Here is a 6,782-nt window from a genome sequence, read left to right on the forward strand (position 1 = left end):
AATTCTAAAGTGATAGGGGAAAAAAAACATTATCAAGAAATAAAAAATAGAAACAGGGAGCCAGACAAAGGTAGATGTGGAAAGAAACTTTCAAAAAGCAACAGGGTACAAGAAAGATAGGCAAGAACTAACAAATAGGGGCAGGGAGATGTAGAAAGAAAGTGCAGAAAGCAACAGGATACAGGACAGAAAAGGAAGAATTATAAACAAAGAAATGGATAGAGGGAGTTGTAGAAAGAAAATTTAGAAAGCAATGGTGTGCAGGAAACCAGCAAGAAATTAAAATTAGGTCAGGGAGACTGAGAGGGGGAAAGGTAGCAAGAAAATTTCAAAAGCGACTGTGTTGGAGAAACATACGCAAGAATTAAAAAGATAGGGATGGAGAGGTTAAAGTTTCAAGAGCAATGGGGTAAAAGAAACATAGGGAAGAATTAAAAAATAGGGACACAGACGCTGATAAAAGAAAACTGTGGTGGGTTGACCGTGGCTGGCCGCCTGCCAAACCGCTCTATCGCTCCCCCTCCTCAACAAGACAGGGGAAGAAAATACAACAAAAAAGCTTGTAGGTTGAAATAAGGACAAAGAGGTCATTTACCAATTACTATCACAGGCAGAACAGACTCGACTTGGGGAAATTAATTTAATTTATTGTCAATCAAAATCAGAGTAGGATAAAGAGAAATAAGAACATCTAAAAAACACCTTCCCCCCACCCTATTCTTTTTTCCTAAGCTCATCTTCGCTCCCGACTTCTCTACACCCTCCCCCCGAGCAATGCAGGGGGACAGGGAGCGAGGGTTCTGAGCAGTTCACCGCACGTCATCTCTGCCACTCCTTGCTCCTGACGCTCTTTTTCTGCTCCAGCGTGGGGTCCCTCCCACGGGGCCACAAGTGCTGATAGAAGCCCATTCCAGCGCTAGCTCTCCACGGGGTCACAGCTTCCTTCGGGCACATCCACCCGCTGCGGCATGGGGTCCTCCACGGGCTGCACATGCACGCCTGCTGCACCGTGGACCTCCACGGGCTGCAGGAGAACAACCTGCGTCAGCGTGTTCTTCGACCACAGGCTGCAGGGGAATCTCTGCTCCGGTGCCTGGAGTACCTCCTCCCCCTCCTTCTTCACTGACCTTGATGTCTGCAGGGCTCTTTAACACTCACATTTCCTCTATCGCAGCTTCTGCACAGCATTTTTTAGCCCTTCTTAAACGTCCATCACAGAGGCGTTACCAGCGTTGCTGATGGGCTCAGCTTTGATTGGCAGCAGATCCGTCTCAGAGACGGAACTGGCTGTGCCCGACATGGGGGCGCCTCCTGGTCCCTTCTCACAGAACCAGCCCCTGCCCCGCCCCAGCTAACAAAACCTTACCGCGTAAACCCAAGACAACAGCGATCGGCTACAGGGCAGAGAAGGGGGATTGAAAAATAGGGAAAGGTACCCACAGAGAGAGGCACAGAGGAAAAAAATTAGCGATGGGCTACAGGCCCGAGAGGGTGAAATGACAGGGAACCAGACAGACAGAGATGGATAAAAACAAAGAATAGTGATGGGCCACAGGGCAGAGAGGGAGGATTTAAAGAAGGTGACTGTGATATGGACAGAGATAAACAGAAATACCAAAAAAACTCGATGAGCTGAAAGGGAGAGACAGAGGAATTAAAGAATAGGAACAGGGAGCCAGACAGAGAAAGAACGATACAGACAAAAATGGCCATGGGATAGACAGGGAAGAAATGAAAACATAGGAACAAGAGAATCTAAGAAACGAAAAATGTATCTAGAATACAGGGCAGAGAGAGGGGAATTAAAAAATAGGGACATGGAGACAGACAGAGGTGGGGGGGGTAGGAACTGTGAAGGGCTAACGGGCAGACGGGGAGAAATATAAGAAATTGGGATAGGAAGACAGATAGATAGATGGAGAAAGACAAAACTAGTGATGGACTGCAGGACAGAGACAGAGGATGAAAAAGAGGGACAAGGAACAGGATAGAAGCGCAGAGAAAAAAAGAAACCGGAAAAGTAGAATGATAGATAAAGAGGGAGACCTGGAGAACGAGAGAGGGAGAGGTGCAGAGAAGAAAAAAAAAATGACCGCAGTAAGAAAAAGAGAACGGGGGGGCAGGGAGGGACCAGGATGCAGAAGAGGAACTACACGGCCTCGAGGCTCCAGGACTCACCGCAGCTCCCGCTCTCAGAGCTGCTGGAGAATTTCTCAGTTCAGACGCATCTTCATTTCTCCCTCTCTGTCTCCTTCCTCCTCCGTAGCTGCGGTCGCTTGACTGTCATCCACCTGAGAGAATAAATCAGTGTCTCACAGCTCTTACAATACGAGGCTTACCAGATACATAGCCTCACACGCCCACACTCTGCGTGGCTGTAGCGTGCTTTCGGTTACGCGTACAGACGTACCGTGCGGTGCACATTGGTGATCGGATCTGCCGAGGACTACGCTAAAAGGGATCCTCCCTCACCTGGTGAGGCAGGCTGGCTCCTGCCTGTAGTTGGAGGCAGCTGCCAGCTGGATCCTCTTTATTTTATTCTTCAGCTGCTTCACCTTTTTCTGGCCTCTCCAGCTTCAGCCGCAGCAGCTCCTGCCCACAGCCAGTAAGCGTCCAGCTGTCCCTTTTCGCCCATGCCGCTAGGAGAATGAGGCCAAAGGCGACCCATGCAAACCTGAGCCAGACGCAATCAACAACATCCCCAGAGAGGAACCGACGACCGAGTCCTTGGTGCTGCCTCTGGGAGAGGGAAAGAGCAAGCAACTGTTATGCACAGTGATGACTGCAGCTCTCCTCAGGCAGGAACCCCTCCTTCTGCAGGAGCTCCTGGAGACACCGCTCTTTCCCCAAACTGATGCTAATGGCACCTGCATTTATGAAGAATAAAGCATATTCAAGGGCCAGCTTGCTGCCGTGAGGACAGGGTTTGGGGGCAAGTCTGTGGCTACGGGACAGGCTTCAAGGGAGGTGCTGGAGCTGGAGACAGCTGCAGGGGGTGAGCAGGGCTGGAGGAGTTTTCTTGAGTTGGGGAAGCACCCGGCACCTTTTCCAGGGGGTGGGAAGGCCTCCGGGTACCCAGAGGGGTGGGGGCAGCCATCTCCTGCGCCTCTTCCTGCTTCCTCTCCACCGGCTCTCAGAAAATCCCTGGAAGCAGCCCTGAGGGGGCCTGACTCCAACTGACCGTCAGCCTGTTGCACCGGTGCATCAGAAATGTGCGGCTCATCGGCACGCTTAGGCATGCGTGCCCCAGCAGCACCATCCCCTGGGGCTACAGCCCTTTGACATAGAGGGACCAACACCATCAGCCTCACTGGCCCCCCCTGGAGATCCTCCAGCCCCAGCCCGCAGCTGCAGCCATGGCCCCTCACATCCGCTATTTAGCCTGCTCCCCTGGACTCTGACAGTCACTCACCATGTACAAAGGACTACAGGCACAGCCATGAAAGCAAAGGACACAGCAAGTGTTTATTCGTTAATGCGTTTAAGTTCCAGGAGCGAGTCTGCTCCGGGGCTTGGTGCCTGTACCGAGACAACTCGGCAATCGTTACTGGAGAAGCAGATACAGAGAACGAAAATACAGTGAAGGGGAACAGGACACAGGAATAGAAAGAAAAAAGTAAAATGAGGAAGAAGGACCGAGGAGCAGAGAAAGGAAGATACAGGGAACAGGACAGTGAGATGGATCAGTTGATAAAAAAGCAATGAGGAGCCCTGCAGGGACATGGCAAAAGAGAAACAGGGTCAGGGAGCAGAACAGAGGAAAACAGAGAGAAAATTATGAGCACGGAGCAGAACAGATGGATCGAGAGAGAAATGGAATGAACGAAATAAGTAAGGAGAGAGAGAGAGGACCCCCCATGACCCCCCCTTCCCCACTCACCTGCTCCTCCACGGCATCATCAGCCCGCCGGTGATGTTGGGGTGCCCCAAATGACATCATCACCCCTCCAGGCCCCCAAACCCCCCTTTTTATTCAGCCCCCAAAAAGGCACAACAGGAGGGAAACGGCCCCAACCGGCGGCTCGTTACGTCAATAATGCCGTTGGCGTATGTACGCACGCACCCCCGCCAAAAAGGGGGGCTCCGCTAGAAAGATAAAGGAGGGGCAGCCCCCCCAAACGCTTGCAGCCCCCCCTTAGCCCCCGTCCCGCAGGCTGGCAGCCGGCCCCTTACCCTCAGCACGCCCAACGACCGGCAGGCAAACCCGGGCCGGGGGTCTCTCCTGAGCACCACGGGACGCTTACAGCGAGGCATCTGAAAAACAAAAATCCCAACGGATATATTTCAGCACGTTAAAAAAAACAGCACCGAAGGCAGCAGAGGAATTCGGTCAGGACAAGGGAGAGGGTAGCAGTCGAGCTAAAGGAGGGTGCCAGGCAAACGGGTGTCCTGGTTTCGGCTGGGATAGGGTTAAATTTCTTCCTAGTGCTGTGTTTTGGATTTAGTAGGAGGAGAATGTTGATAACACCCTGATGTTTTCAGTTGTTGCTAAGTGCCCTCCTAGTCCAAGGACAGCTCCCGTGCCTACTGACTGAGCTAGGTACACAAGGTGGGAGGGAACACAGCCAGGACAGCCAGCCCAGCTGGCCAACGGGGTATTCCATACCATGTGACGTCATGCTCAGTATATGAAGGGTAGGCGTGATCCAGGAAGTACCGATCACTACTTGGTTATCAGTCAGCGCGGGTGGTGAGCAACTGCATTGTGCATCACTCATTTTGTATATTTTATCATTATCATCATTATTTTCCCTTTTTTTCCCTGTTCTATTAAACTGTCTTTACCTCAACCCACGAGTTTTTCCTCACTCTTACCCTTCCGATTCTCTCCCCGTCCCGCTGGGGGTGGGGGGAGTGAGTGAGCGGCTGCGTGGTATTTGGCTGCCTGCCGGGTTAAACCACGACAACGGGTCAGCTCGAAATACAACGCGGCCTTTAAAAGCTCGAGCGATTCGAACGCTTAAAATCCGCGTGAGGACTAATTGACGCGATTCTGAACGCGTCCTTCGCAGAGAAGTAAACGCTCTCGCTGGTGTCGGAAAACGCCCCGTCCCTTCCTTACAGCACCGCTGCCGGGAGATAACCCCGTGAGGCTGCAGGACAAGGGCGCGCCGTAATCGGCATCTACGCTCACGGATCCGCCGCCACAGCTCCAGCCCTTGCGCTGCTGCTGCTGCTGCGCATCTCGCTCGCTTGGCCGATAAAGCTGAAAGTGAAGCGTAAAACTTTGAAGAGTAAAATGAAAAAGAAAGAACAAATCTCAGCAATTCATTTTATGTAAACGTACGCGCACCTTTTTAGCATACGTACAATGAGAAGGCTTGTACCGTAAAAGTATTTCATTTTCCTTTTGCGTTAATTGAAATTGCGTAGCTGTGAATTCATGCCGTTAAATTATCTACCTCCAAACTACACAGCTATCGTTTGACCAGGGGTTTTGCGTGCGTTACGTGACTAGGAGCGGCGCCGAGACCGATGATACCAAACTGCCGGGGAAAGGCGCCGTCGAAAGCGAGACAGAAATAAAGGACTTCAGAGCGCTCTGCCAAAAGATCGGGAAAAAAGCCCGTAACGTTCAGTTGCCTCTCTTTTGAAACGTTTAGAGCAACTACCCAACTGCTTAAGCACGCCTAATAAATTATACGCTACGGCTATTCGGCAGTTGCAGTTTAAACAACGCAAGTCAGTTTGGAAGTTATACAATTTTAACTTTCTTTTTAAAATTTCATTTACGATAGAAAAATCAGTGAGATAAGAGATCTCCCGTATGGTTTTACTCTTTTTTTTGGGGGGGGGTGGGGGGGGTGGGGGCAGGCGGTGGGGAATATCAAATCCCCGGTGCTGCAATACATCAGGCTACCAAAAAGGACTGGCAGGTTTGCTAACGCTGTTGGCCGTAGCCGAGCGTGCGGAGGAACGCGTCTTTACGATCTCTCGACCGTTACACCCGAGAACCAAAGATCAGCCGTACGTCGACTATCGGAAGACGTGCTGCGCTTGGGTCTGTGCAAGGAAATCGGCTTACCCCTTTTTTTTTTTTTCCAGAGAGAGAGAGCGAAAAGTCTCCTTGCGGATGACTTCTACTGCCGAGCACGTCATCTCTGAAGATCCATTCTGATGGGAAGTTCGTAAAAGGCAACTCCTTTGAACGAGAAAGATTTCCATTCTGGAAAATCTCTTTCCACCCAAAGTCAAAATTACGCGCTGCAGGTTAAGGAAAAAGGACGCGACAGAAGCAGTAACTCACCAAAACCGCATCAGGACTCTCTGTCGCTAGTTACGAGGCTGCTACCGCTTCTCGGGAAAGCCTGGAAAACGCACCGAAGCGACACCGATTTGTCCCGTGTTGTCCGCGCCTCTTCTTTGACCTTGATTGCTTTTAGCACAGATGCTAGCATCTCAGTAAGGTGTTCGAGTGCTCCTGTAAGGCATTTTAAACACTGACTGACTGAAAAAGCCTAAAGCTTTTATCGTGAAAACAAAGCCTGTTTCTCCCGAACATCCCAACTCTTACAAACGGTTCCTTTCCTCTTCTAGTCCAACGTTATTTTCACAGCACCCTTTCATAGCAAGCGCACAGAAACAGAAGACCGTGCTTGCAGGAAGAGAAAACAGACGGAGGGCAGCAAGCTTTGCATAGGCGTACCACGCTCCAGAACAGACCTCCTTTATTTTTAGTATTCGCGTTAAAATATTTCACATTAAAAAATCACATAGAAGGAGAGCTGCCACGTTCCTCGTGTTAACTGTAAAGTCCGTGCTACAAGCACCTTAGGAAAAAT

The 6,782-nt window shown here is 50.7% G+C and overlaps 1 long non-coding RNA gene across 1 annotated transcript; it reads right to left on the reverse strand.

Moving 5' to 3' along the window:
* Window positions 1-626: 626 nt before the first annotated feature.
* Window positions 627-4,516, reverse strand: LOC142077322 (uncharacterized). The gene is made up of 4 exons (XR_012671724.1): window positions 4,174-4,516; window positions 2,411-2,739; window positions 2,179-2,291; window positions 627-1,024 (listed from the first exon to the last, which is right to left on the reverse strand). It is a non-coding gene; the product is annotated as an uncharacterized LOC142077322 (long non-coding RNA).
* Window positions 4,517-6,782: the final 2,266 nt, after the last annotated feature.

This window comes from Calonectris borealis, unplaced genomic scaffold (assembly GCF_964195595.1).
Source record: "Calonectris borealis unplaced genomic scaffold, bCalBor7.hap1.2 HAP1_SCAFFOLD_214, whole genome shotgun sequence".
NCBI classification, from domain to species: Eukaryota; Metazoa; Chordata; class Aves; order Procellariiformes; family Procellariidae; genus Calonectris; species Calonectris borealis.